We start from the raw sequence: 16216 nt of genomic DNA on the forward strand, positions 1-16216 counted from the left end.
TTCATGGACTGCTTAATACCAAACTGACATGCTACGTTATAACTGGACTGCTCAATACCAAACTGACATGCTACGTTATAACTGGACTGCTCAATACCAAACTGACATGCTACGTTATAACTGGACTGCTCAATACCAAGCTGACATGCTACAATATAACTGGACTACTCAATACCAAACTGACATGCTACAATATAACTGGACTGCTCAATATCAAACTGACATGCTACAATATAACTGGACAGCTCAATACCAAGCTGACATGCTACGATATAACTGGACTGCTCAATACCAAGCTGACATGCTACAATATAACTGATCTGCTCAATACCAAGCTGACATGCTAGAATATAACTAGACTGCTCAGTACCAAGCTGACATGCTACGATATAACTAGATTGCTCAATACCAAGCTGACATGCTACAATATGACTGGACTGCTCAATACCAAGCTGACATGCTACAATATAACTGGACTGCTCAATACCAAACTGACATGCTATGATATAACTGGACTGCTCAATACCAAACTGACATGCTACAATATAACTGATCTGCTCAATACCAAGCTGACATGCTACGTTATAACTGACTGCTCAATACCAAACTGACATGCTACGAATATAACTGGACTGCTCAATACCAAGCTGACATGCTATGATATAACTGATCTGCTCAATACCAAGCTGACATGCTACAATATAACTGGACTGCTCAATACCAAACTCACATGCTACGTTATAACTGGACTGCTCAATACCAAACTGACGTGCTACGTTATAACTGGACTACTCAATACCAAGCTGACATGCTACGATATAACTGGACTGCTCAATACCAAGCTGACATGCTACAATATAACTGGACTGCTCAATACCAAACTCACATGCTACAATATAACTGGACTGCTCAATACCAAGCTGACATGCTACAATATAACTGGACTGCTCAATACCAAAGCTGACATGCTACAATATAACTGGACTGCTCAATACCAAGCTGACATGCTACAATATAACTAGACTGCTCAATACCAAGCTGACATGCTACAATATAACTGGACTGCTCAATACCAAGCTGACATGCTACACGCATATAACTGGACTGCTCAATACCAAGCTGACATGCTACAATATAACTGGACTACTCAATACCAAGCTGACATGCTACAATATAACTGGACTGCTCAATACCAAGCTGACATGCTACGATATAACTGGACTGCTCAATACCAAGCTGACATGCTACAATATAACTGGACTGCTCAATACCAAGCTGACTGCTACGATATAACTGGACTGCTCAATACCAAAGCTGCTACAATATAACTGGACTATACCACTGACATGCTACTAGACTCAATACCAAGCTGACATGCTACAATATAAAGCTGACATGCTACAATATAACTAGACTACAATACCAAGCTGACATGCTACAATATAACTAGACTGCTCAATACCAAGCTGACATGCTACAATATAACTGATCTGCTCAATACCAAGCTGCTGACATGACTACCAAGCTGACATATAACTGACTTGCTCAATACCAAGCTGACATGCTACAATATAACTGGACTGCTCAATACCAAGCTGACATGCTACAATATAACTGGACTGCTCAATACCAAGCTGACATGCTACGATATAACTGGACTGCTCAATACCAAACTGACATGCTATGATATAACTGGACTGCTCAATACCAAACTGACATGCTACGTTATAACTGGACTGCTCAATACCAAACTGACATGCTACAATATAACTGGACTGCTCAATACCAAGCTGACATGCTATGATATAACTGATCTGCTCAATACCAAACTGCTGACATGCTACAATATAACTGGACTGCTCAATACCAAACTCACATACTGCTTATAACTAGACTGCTCAATACCAAACTGACGTGCTACGTTATAACTGGACTACTCAATACCAAGCTGACATGCTACGATATAACTGGACTGCTCAATACCAAGCTGACATTCTACAATATAACTGGACTGCTCAATATCAAGCTGACATGCTACAATATAATTGGACTACTCAATACCAAGCTGACATGCTACGATATAACTAGACTGCTCAATACCAAACTGACATGCTACAATATAACTGGACTGCTCAATACCAGGCTGACATGCTACGATATAACTGGACTGCTCAATACCAAGCTGACATGCTACAATATAACTGATCTGCTCAATACCAAGCTGACATGCTACTGGACTGCTCAGTACCAAGCTGACATGCTACTATATATAACTAGATTGCTCAATACCAAGCTGACATGCTACAATATGACTGGACTGCTCAATACCAAGCTGACATGCTACAATATAACTGGACTGCTCAATACCAAACTGACATGCTATGATATAACTGGACTGCTCAATACCAAACTGACATGCTACAATATAACTGGACTGCTCAATACCAAACTCACATGCTACGTTATAACTGGACTGCTCAATACCAAACTGACATGCTACAATATAACTGGACTGCTCAATACCAAGCTGACATGCTATGATATAACTGATCTGCTCAATACCAAGCTGACATGCTACAATATAACTGGACTGCTCAATACCAAACTCACATGCTACGTTATAACTGGACTGCTCAATACCAAACTGACATGCTACGATATAACTGGACTGCTCAATACCAAGCTGACATTCTACAATATAACTGGACTGCTCAATATCAAGCTGACATGCTACAATATAATTGGACTACTCAATACCAAGCTGACATGCTACGATATAACTAGACTGCTCAATACCAAGCTGACATGCTACAATATAACTGGACTGCTCAGTACCAAGCTGACATGCTACAATATAACTGGACTGCTCAATACTAAGCTGACATTCTATGATATAACTGGACTGCTCAATACCAGGCTGACATGCTACGATATAACTGGACTGCTCAATACCAAGCTCACATGCTACAATATAACTAGACTGCTCAATACCAAGCTCACATGCTACAATATAACTGGACTGCTCAATACCAAGCTGACATGCTACAATATAACTGGACTGCTCAATACCAAGCTGACATGCTACAATATAACTGGACTGCTCAATACCAAGCTGACATGCTACAATATAACTAGACTGCTCAATACCAAGCTGACATGCTGCAATATAACTGGACTACTCAATACCAGGCTGACATGCTACGATATAACTGGACTGCTCAATACCAAGCTCACATGCTACAATATAACTAGACTACTCAATACCAAGCTGACATCCTACAATATAACTAGACTGCTCAATACCAAGCTGACATGCTACGATATAACTGGACTGCTCAATACCAAGCTGACATGCTACAATATAACTGGACTGCTCAATATCAAGCTGACATGCTACGATATAACTGGACTGCTCAATACCAAGCTGACATGCTACAATATAACTGGACTACTCAATACCAAGCTGACATGCTACAATATAACTAGACTACTCAATACCAAGCTGACATGCTACGATATAACTGGACTACTCAATACCAAGCTGACATGCTACAATATAACTAGACTACTCAATACCAAGCTGACATGCTACAATATAACTAGACTACTCAATACCAAGCTGACATGCTACAATATAACTGGACTACTCAATACCAAGCTGACATGCTACGATATAACTAGACTACTCAATACCAAGCTGACATGCTACGATATAACTGGACTACTCAATACCAAGCTGACATGCTACGATATAACTAGACTACTCAATACCAAGCTGACATGCTACAATATAACTGGACTGCTCAATACCAAGCTGACATTCTATGATATAACTGATCTACTCAATACCAAGCTGACATTCTATGATATAACTAGACTACTCAATACCAAGCTGACATGCTACAATATAACTAGACTGCTCAATACCAAGCTGACATGCTACGATATAACTAGACTACTCAATACCAAACTGACATGCTACAATATAACTGGACTGCTCAATACCAAGCTGACATTCTATGATATAACTGATCTACTCAATACCAAGCTGACATTCTATGATGTAACTGATCTACTCAATACCAAGCTGACATGCTACAATATAACTAGACTGCTCAATACCAAGCTGACATTCTATGATATAACTGATCTACTCAATACCAAGCTGACATGCTACAATATAACTTGACTGCTCAATACCAAGCTGACATGCTACAATATAACTGGACTGCTCAATACCAAGCTGACATTCTATGATATAACTGGACTGCTCAATACCAATGACATGCTACGCATATAACTGACTGCTCAATACCAAGCTCACATGCTACAATATAACTAGACTGCTCAATACCAAGCTGACATGCTACAATATAACTGGACTGCTCAATACCAAGCTGACATGCTACAATATAACTAGACTGCTCAATACCAAGCTGACATATAAATATAACTGATCTACTCAATACCAAGCTGACATGCTACAATATAACTAGACTACTCAATACCAAACTGACATGCTACGATATAACTTGACTACTCAATACCAAGCTGACATGCTACAATATAACTAGACTACTCAATACCAAGCTGACATGCTACAATATAACTTGACTACTCAATACCAAGCTGACATGCTACAATATAACTAGACTGCTCAATACCAAGCTGACATGCTACGATATAACTGGACTGCTCAATATCAAGCTGACATGCTACAATATAACTGGACTACTCAATACCAAGCTGACATGCTACGATATAACTGATCTACTCAATACCAAACTGACATGCTACAATATAACTAAACTACTCAATACCAAGCTGACATGCTACGATATAACTGGACTGCTCAATATCAAGCTGACATGCTACGATATAACTGGACTGCTCAATACCAAGCTGACATGCTACAATATAACTGGACTACTCAATACCAAGCTGACATGCTACGATATAACTAGACTACTCAATACCAAGCTGACATGCTACTTATATAACTGGACTACTCAATACCAAGCTGACATGCTACAATATAACTAGACTACTCAATACCAAGCTGACATGCTACAATATAACTAGACTACTCAATACCAAGCTGACATGCTACAATATAACTAGACTACTCAATACCAAGCTGACATGCTACAATGTAACTGGACTGCTAAATATCAAGCTGACATGCTCACGATATAACTGGACTGCTCAATACCAAGCTGACATGCTACAATATAACTGACTACTCAATACCAAGCTGACATGCTACGATATAACTGGACTACTCAATACCAAGCTGACATGCTACAATATAACTAGACTACTCAATACCAAGCTGACATGCTACAATATAACTGGACTGCTCAATACCAAGCTGACATGCTATGATATAACTCGATCTACTCAATACCAAGCTGACATGCTACAATATAACTGGACTACTCAATACCAAGCTGACATGCTACACTGACTACTCAATACCAAGCTGACATGCTACAATATAACTGGACTGCTCAATACCAAGCTGACATGCTACAATATAACTGGACTGCTCAATACCAAGCTGACATGCTACAATATAACTGACTACTCAATACCAAGCTGACATGCTACACGATATAACTGATCTACTCAATACCAAGCTGACATGCTACGATATAACTGGACTGCTCAATACCAAGCTGACATTCTATGATATAACTGATCTACTCAATACCAAGCTGACATGCTACAATATAACTGGACTGCTCAATACCAAGCTGACATGCTACAATATAACTAGACTGCTCAATACCAAGCTCACATTCTACAATATAACTGGACTGCTCAATACCAAGCTGACATGCTACAATATAACTGATCTACTCAATACAAAGCTGACATGCTACGATATAACTGGACTGCTCAATATCAAGCTGACATGCTACGATATAACTGGACTGCTCAATACCAAGCTGACATGCTACAATATAACTAGACTGCTCAATACCAAACTGACATGCTCTACGATATAACTGATCTGCTCAATACCAAGCTGACATGCTACGATATAACTGGACTGTCAATACCAAACTGACGTACATGCCACGATATAACTGATCTGCTCAATATCAAGCTGACGTACATGCTACGATATAACTGGACTACTCAATACCAAGCTGACATGCTACAATATAACTGGACTACTCAATACCAAGCTGACATGCTACAATATAACTAGACTACTCAATACCAAGCTGACATGCTACAATATAACTGGACTACTCAATACCAAGCTGACATGCTACAATATAACTGGACTACTCAATACCAAGCTGACATGCTACAATACAACTAGACTGCTCAATACCAAGCTGACATGCTACAATACAACTGGACTGCTCAAATTCAAGCTGACATGCTACGATATAACTGGACTGCTCAATACCAAGCTGACATGCTACAATATAACTGGACTGCTCAATACCAAGCTGACATGCTACAATATAACTGGACTACTCAATACCAAGCTGACATGCTACAATATAACTAGACTACTCAATACCAAGCTGACATGCTACGATATAACTGGACTACTCAATACCAAGCTGACATGCTACAATATAACTAGACTACTCAATACCAAGCTGACATGCTACAATATAACTAGACTACTCAATACCAAGCTGACATGCTACAATATAACTGGACTACTCAATACCAAGCTGACATGCTACGATATAACTGATCTACTCAATACCAAGCTGACATGCTACGATATAACTGGACTGCTCAATATCAAGCTGACATGCTACGATATAACTGGACTGCTCAATACAAAGCTGACATTCTACAATATAACTGGACTGCTCAATACCAAGCTGACATGCTACAATATAACTAGACTGCTCAATACCAAGCTCACATGCTACAATATAACTGGACTGCTCAATACCAAGCTGACATGCTACAATATAACTGATCTACTCAATACAAAGCTGACATGCTACAATATAACTGGACTGCTCAATACCATGCTGACATGCTACAATATAACTGGACTGCTCAATACCAAGCTGACATGCTACAATATAACTAGACTGCTCAATACCAAACTGACATGCTCTACAATATAACTGATCTGCTCAATATCAAGCTGACATGCTACGATATAACTGGACTACTCAATACCAAGCTGACATGCTACAATATAACTGGACTACTCAATACCAAGCTGACATGCTACAATATAACTAGACTACTCAATACCAAGCTGACATGCTACGATATAACTGGACTACTCAATACCAAGCTGACATGCTACAATATAACTGGACTACTCAATACCAAGCTGACATGCTACAATACAACTAGACTGCTCAATACCAAGCTGACATGCTACAATATAACTGGACTGCTCAATACCAAGCTGACATGCTACGATATAACTGGACTGCTCAATACCAAGCTGACATGCTACGATATAACTGGACTGCTCAATACCAAGCTGACATGCTACAATATAACTGGACTACTCAATACCAAGCTGACATGCTACAATATAACTAGACTACTCAATACCAAGCTGACATGCTGCTACAATATAACTGGACTACTCAATACCAAGCTGACATGCTACAATATAACTAGACTACTCAATACCAAGCTGACATGCTACAATATAACTAGACTACTCAATACCAAGCTGACATGCTACAATATAACTGGACTACTCAATACCAAGCTGACATGCTACAATATAACTGATCTACTCAATACCAAGCTGACATGCTACTTATATAACTGGACTGCTCAATATCAAGCTGACATGCTACGATATAACTGGACTGCTCAATACAAAGCTCACATTCTACAATATAACTGGACTGCTCAATACCAAGCTGACATGCTACAATATAACTAGACTGCTCAATACCAAGCTGACATGCTACAATATAACTGGACTGCTCAATACCAAGCTGACATGCTACAATATAACTGATCTACTCAATACAAAGCTGACATGCTACGATATAACTGGACTGCTCAATACCATGCTGACATGCTACAATATAACTGGACTGCTCAATACCAAGCTGACATGCTACAATATAACTAGACTGCTCAATACCAAACTGACATACCACGATATAACTGATCTGCTCAATACCAAGCTGACATGCTACTGATATAACTGGACTGCTCAATACCAAGCTGACATGCTACGATATAACTGATCTGCTCAATACCAAGCTGACATGCTCACGATATAACTGGACTGCTCAAATTCAAGCTGACATGCTACAATATAACTAGACTGCTCAATACCAAGCTGACATGCTACAATATAACTGGACTGCTCAATACCAAGCTGACATGCTACAATATAACTGGACTGCTCAATACCAGGCTGACATGCTACGATATAACTGATCTGCTCAATACCAAGCTGACATGCTACAATATAACTAGACTGCTCAATACCAAGCTGACATGCTACAATATAACTGGACTGCTCAATACCAAGCTGACATGCTACGATATAACTGATCTGCTCAGTACCAAGCTGACATGCTACAATATAACTGGACTGCTCAATACCAAGATGACATGCTACAATATAACTGGACTGCTCAATATCAAGCTGACATGCTACGATATAACTGATCTGCTCAGCACCAAGCTGACATGCTACAATATAACTGGACTGCTCAATACCAAGCTGACATGCTACGATATAACTGGACTACTCAATACCAAGCTGACATGCTACAATATAACTGGACTACTCAATACCAAGCTGACATGCTACAATATAACTAGACTACTCAATACCAAGCTGACATGCTACGATATAACTGGACTACTCAATACCAAGCTGACATGCTACGATATAACTGGACTGCTCAATACCAAGCTGACATGCTACGATATAACTGGACTGCTCAATACCAAGCTGACATGCTACAATATAACTGGACTACTCAATACCAAGCTGACATGCTACGATATAACTAGACTACTCAATACCAAGCTGACATGCTACGATATAACTGGACTACTCAATACCAAGCTGACATGCTACAATATAACTAGACTACTCAATACCAAGCTGACATGCTACAATATAACTAGACTACTCAATACCAAGCTGACATGCTACAATATAACTAGACTACTCAATACCAAGCTGACATGCTACAATGTAACTGGACTGCTCAATATCAAGCTGACATGCTACGATATAACTGGACTGCTCAATACCAAGCTGACATGCTACAATATAACTGGACTACTCAATACCAAGCTGACATGCTACGATATAACTTAGACTACTCAATACCAAGCTGACATGCTACGATATAACTAGACTACTCAATACCAAGCTGACATGCTACAATATAACTGGACTGCTCAATACCAAGCTGACATTCTATGATATAACTGATCTACTCAATACCAAGCTGACATGCTACAATATAACTAGACTGCTCAATACCAAGCTGACATGCTACGATATAACTGGACTACTCAATACCAAGCTGACATGCTACAATATAACTAGACTGCTCAATACCAAGCTGACATGCTACAATATAACTGGACTGCTCAATATCAAGCTGACATGCTACAATATAACTGGACTACTCAATACCAAGCTGACATGCTACGATATAACTGATCTACTCAATACCAAGCTGACATGCTACGATATAACTGGACTGCTCAATATCAAGCTGACATGCTACAATATAACTGGACTGCTCAATACAAAGCTCACATTCTACAATATAACTGGACTGCTCAATACCAAGCTGACATGCTACAATATAACTAGACTGCTCAATACCAAGCTGACATTCTACAATATAACTGGACTGCTCAATACCAAGCTGACATGCTACAATATAACTGATCTACTCAATACCAAGCTGACATGCTACGATATAACTAGACTGCTCAATATCAAGCTGACATGCTACGATATAACTGGACTGCTCAATACCAAGCTGACATGCTACAATATAACTAGACTGCTCAATACCAAACTGACATGCTACGATATAACTGATCTGCTCAATACCAAGCTGACATGCTACGATATAACTGGACTGCTCAATACCAAACTGACATGCTACGATATAACTGATCTGCTCAATATCAAGCTGACATGCTACGATATAACTGGACTACTCAATACCAAGCTGACATGCTACGATATAACTGGACTACTCAATACCAAGCTGACATGCTACAATATAACTGGACTACTCAATACCAAGCTGACATGCTACAATATAACTGGACTACTCAATACCAAGCTGACATGCTACAATACAACTGGACTACTCAATACCAAGCTGACATGCTACAATACAAACTAAGCTACTCAATACCAAGCTGACATGCTACAATATAACTGGACTGCTCAATACCAAGCTGACATGCTACGATATAACTGGACTGCTCAATACCAAGCTGACATGCTACGATATAACTGGACTGCTCAATACCAAGCTGACATGCTACAATATAACTGGACTACTCAATACCAAGCTGACATGCTACGATATAACTAGACTACTCAATACCAAGCTGACATGCTACGATATAACTGGACTACTCAATACCAAGCTGACATACTACAATATAACTAGACTACTCAATACCAAGCTGACATGCTACAATATAACTAGACTACTCAATACCAAGCTGACATGCTACAATATAACTGGACTACTCAATACCAAGCTGACATGCTACAATATAACTAGACTACTCAATACCAAGCTGACATGCTACACGATATAACTGGACTGCTCAATATCAAGCTGACATGCTACGATATAACTGGACTGCTCAATACCAAGCTGACATGCTACAATATAACTGGACTGCTCAATACCAAGCTGACATGCTACAATATAACTGACTGCTCAATACCAAGCTGACATTCTACAATATAACTGGACTGCTCAATACCAAGCTGACATGCTACAATATAACTGATCTACTCAATACAAAGCTGACATGCTACAATATAACTGGACTGCTCAATATCATGCTGACATGCTACGATATAACTGGACTGCTCAATACCAAGCTGACATGCTACAATATAACTAGACTGCTCAATACCAAACTGACATGCTACGATATAACTGATCTGCTCAATACCAAGCTGACATGCTACAATATAACTGGACTGCTCAATACCAAACTGACATGCTACTGATATAACTGATCTGCTCAATACCAAGCTGACATGCTACAATATAACTGGACTGCTCAATACCAAGCTGACATGCTACGATATAACTAGACTGCTCAATACCAAGCTGACATGCTACAATATAACTGGACTGCTCAATACCAAGCTGACATGCTACAATATAACTGGACTGCTCAATACCAAGCTGACATGCTACGATATAACTGATCTGCTCAATACCAAGCTGACATGCTACGATATAACTAGACTGCTCAATACCAAGCTGACATGCTACAATATAACTGGACTGCTCAATACCAAGCTGACATGCTACGATATAACTGATCTGCTCAGTACCAAGCTGACATGCTACAATATAACTGGACTGCTCAATACCAAGCTGACATGCTACAATATAACTGGACTGCTCAATACCAAGCTGACATGCTACGATATAACTGATCTGCTCAATACCAAGCTGACATGCTACAATATAACTGGACTGCTCAATACCAAGCTGACATGCTACAATATAACTGGACTACTCAATACCAAGCTGACATGCTACAATATAACTGGACTACTCAATACCAAGCTGACATGCTACAATATAACTAGACTACTCAATACCAAGCTGACATGCTACGATATAACTGGACTACTCAATACCAAGCTGACATGCTACAATATAACTAGACTGCTCAATACCAAGCTGACATGCTACGATATAACTGGACTGCTCAATACCAAGCTGACATGCTACAATATAACTGGACTACTCAATACCAAGCTGACATGCTACGATATAACTAGACTACTCAATACCAAGCTGACATGCTACGATATAACTGGACTACTCAATACCAAGCTGACATGCTACAATATAACTAGACTACTCAATACCAAGCTGACATGCTACAATATAACTAGACTACTCAATACCAAGCTGACATGCTACAATATAACTAGACTACTCAATACCAAGCTGACATGCTACAATATAACTGGACTGCTCAATACCAAGCTGACATGCTACAATATAACTGGACTGCTCAATACCAAGCTGACATGCTACAATATAACTGGACTACTCAATACCAAGCTGACATGCTACGATATAACTGGACTACTCAATACCAAGCTGACATGCTACAATATAACTAGGACTACTCAATACCAAGCTGACATGCTATGATATAACTGATCTACTCAATACCAAGCTGACATTCTATGATGTAACTGATCTACTCAATACCAAGCTGACGTGCTACAATATAACTAGACTGCTCAATACCAAGCTGACATTCTATGATATAACTGATCTACTCAATACCAAGCTGACATGCTACAATATAACTTGACTGCTCAATACCAAGCTGACATGCTACAATATAACTGGACTGCTCAATATCAAGCTGACATGCTACAATATAACTGGACTACTCAATACCAAGCTGACATGCTACGATATAACTGATCTACTCAATACCAAGCTGACATGCTACGATATAACTGGACTGCTCAATATCAAGCTGACATGCTACGATATAACTGGACTGCTCAATACAAAGCTCACATTCTACAATATAACTGGACTGCTCAATACCAAGCTGACATGCTACAATATAACTAGACTGCTCAATACCAAGCTCACATTCTACAATATAACTGGACTGCTCAATACCAAGCTGACATGCTACAATATAACTGATCTACTCAATACCAAGCTGACATGCTACGATATAACTGGACTGCTCAATATCAAGCTGACATGCTACGATATAACTGGACTGCTCAATACCAAGCTGACATGCTACAATATAACTAGACTGCTCAATACCAAACTGACATGCTACGATATAACTGATCTGCTCAATACCAAGCTGACATGCTACGATATAACTGGACTGCTCAATACCAAACTGACATGCTACGATATAACTGATCTGCTCAATATCAAGCTGACATGCTACGATATAACTGGACTACTCAATACCAAGCTGACATGCTACGATATAACTGGACTACTCAATACCAAGCTGACATGCTACAATATAACTGGACTACTCAATACCAAGCTGACATGCTACAATATAACTGGACTACTCAATACCAAGCTGACATGCTACAATATAACTGGACTACTCAATACCAAGCTGACATGCTACAATACAACTAAGCTACTCAATACCAAGCTGACACGCTCCAATACAACTGGACTGCTCAAATTCAAGCTGACATGCTACGATATAACTAGACTGCTCAATACCAAGCTGACATGCTACAATATAACTGGACTGCTCAATACCAAGCTGACATGCTACAATATAACTGGACTGCTCAATACCAGGCTGACATGCTACGATATAACTGATCTGCTCAATACCAAGCTGACATGCTACGATATAACTAGACTGCTCAATACCAAGCTGACATGCTACAATATAACTGGACTGCTCAATACCAAGCTGACATGCTACAATATAACTGATCTGCTCAGTACCAAGCTGACATGCTACAATATAACTGGACTGCTCAATACCAAGATGACATGCTACAATATAACTGGACTGCTCAATATCAAGCTGACATGCTACGATATAACTGATCTGCTCAGCACCAAGCTGACATGCTACAATATAACTGGACTGCTCAATACCAAGCTGACATGCTACAATATAACTGGACTACTCAATACCAAGCTCACATGCTACAATATAACTGGACTACTCAATACCAAGCTGACATGCTACAATATAACTAGACTGCTCAATATCAAGCTGACATGCTACAATATAATTTGACTGCTCAATACCAAGCTGACATGCTACGATATAACTGGACTACTCAATACCAAGCTGACATGCTACAATATAACTGGACTACTCAATACCAAGCTGACATGCTACAATATAACTAGACTACTCAATACCAAGCTGACATGCTACGATATAACTAGACTGCTCAATATCAAGCTGACATGCTACAATATAACTAGACTGCTCAATACCAAGCTGACATGCTACAATATAACTAGACTGCTCAATACCAAGCTGACATGCTACAATATAACTAGACTGCTCAATACCAAGCTGACATGCTACAATATAACTAGACTGCTCAATACCAAGCTGACATGCTACAATATAACTGGACTACACAATACCAAGCTGACATGCTACAATATAACTGGACTACTCAATACCAAGCTGACATGCTACAATATAACTAGACTACTCAATACCAAGCTGACATGCTACGATATAACTAGACTGCTCAATATCAAGCTGACATGCTACAATATAACTAGACTGCTCAATACCAAGCTGACATGCTACAATATAACTAGACTACTCAATACCAAGCTGACATGCTACGATATAACTGGACTACTCAATACCAAGCTGACATGCTACAATACAACTAGACTACTCAATACCAAGTGACATGCTACAATATAACTAGATTGCTCAATATCAAGCTGACATGCTACGATATAACTAGACTACTCAATACCAAGCTGACATGCTACAATATAACTGGACTACTCAATACCAAGCTGACATGCTACAATATAACTAGACTACTCAATACCAAGCTGACATGCTACGATATAACTAGACTGCTCAATATCAAGCTGACATGCTACAATATAACTGGACTGCTCAATACCAAGCTGACATGCTACAATATAACTGGACTGCTCAATACCAGGCTGACATGCTACGATACATCTGATCTGCTCAATACCAAGCTGACATGCTACGATATAACTAGACTGTTCAATACCAAGCTGACATGCTACGATATAACTGATCTGCTCAATACCAAGCTGACATGCTACAATATAACTGGACTGCTCAATACCAAGCTGACATGCTACAATATAACTAGACTGCTCAATACCAAGCTGACATGCTACGATATAACTGATCTGCTCAGTACCAAGCTGACATGCTACAATATAACTAGACTGCTCAATACCAAGCTGACATGCTACGATATAACTGGACTGCTCAATACCAAGCTGACATGCTACGATATAACTGGACTACTCAATACCAAGCTGACATGCTACGATATAACTGGACTACTCAATACCAAGCTGACATGCTACAATATAACTGGACTACTCAATACCAAGCTGACATGCTACGATATAACTGGACTACTCAATACCAAGCTGACATGCTACAATATAACTGGACTACTCAATACCAAGCTGACATGCTACAATATAACTAGACTGCTCAATACCAAGCTGACATGCTACAATACAACTGGACTGCTCAAATTCAAGCTGACATGCTACGATATAACTGGACTGCTCAATACCAAGCTGACATGCTACAATATAACTGGACTGCTCAATACCAAGCTGACATGCTACAATATAACTGGACTGCTCAATACCAGGCTGACATACTCTGATATAACTGATCTGCTCAATACCAAGCTGACATGCTACGATATAACTAGACTGCTCAATACCAAGCTGACATGCTACAATATAACTGGACTGCTCAATACCAAGCTGACATGCTACAATATAACTGATCTGCTCAGTACCAAGCTGACATGCTACAATATAACTGGACTGCTCAATACCAAGATGACATGCTACAATATAACTGGACTGCTCAATATCAAGCTGACATGCTACGATATAACTGATCTGCTCAGTACCAAGCTGACATGCTACAATATAACTGGACTGCTCAATACCAAGCTGACATGCTACAATATAACTGGACTACTCAATACCAAGCTGACATGCTACAATATAACTGGACTACTCAATACCAAGCTGACATGCTACAATATAACTAGACTGCTCAATATCAAGCTGACATGCTACAATATAATTTGACTGCTCAATACCAAGCTGACATGCTACAATATAACTGGACTACTCAATACCAAGCTGACATGCTACAATATAACTGGACTACTCAATACCAAGCTGACATGCTACAATATAACTAGACTACTCAATACCAAGCTGACATGCTACGATATAACTAGACT

General features: G+C 39.4%; 1 protein-coding gene across 1 annotated transcript in view; it reads left to right on the forward strand.

Moving 5' to 3' along the window:
* Positions 1 to 16216, forward strand: part of LOC124291554 — a 124820-nt gene that overhangs the window by 49815 nt on the left and 58789 nt on the right. The window lies entirely within an intron of this gene.

The sequence above is a fragment of the Haliotis rubra genome, unplaced genomic scaffold (genome assembly GCF_003918875.1).
Source record: "Haliotis rubra isolate DU_JTF1 unplaced genomic scaffold, ASM391887v1 Scf496, whole genome shotgun sequence".
Taxonomy (NCBI): domain Eukaryota; kingdom Metazoa; phylum Mollusca; class Gastropoda; order Lepetellida; family Haliotidae; genus Haliotis; species Haliotis rubra.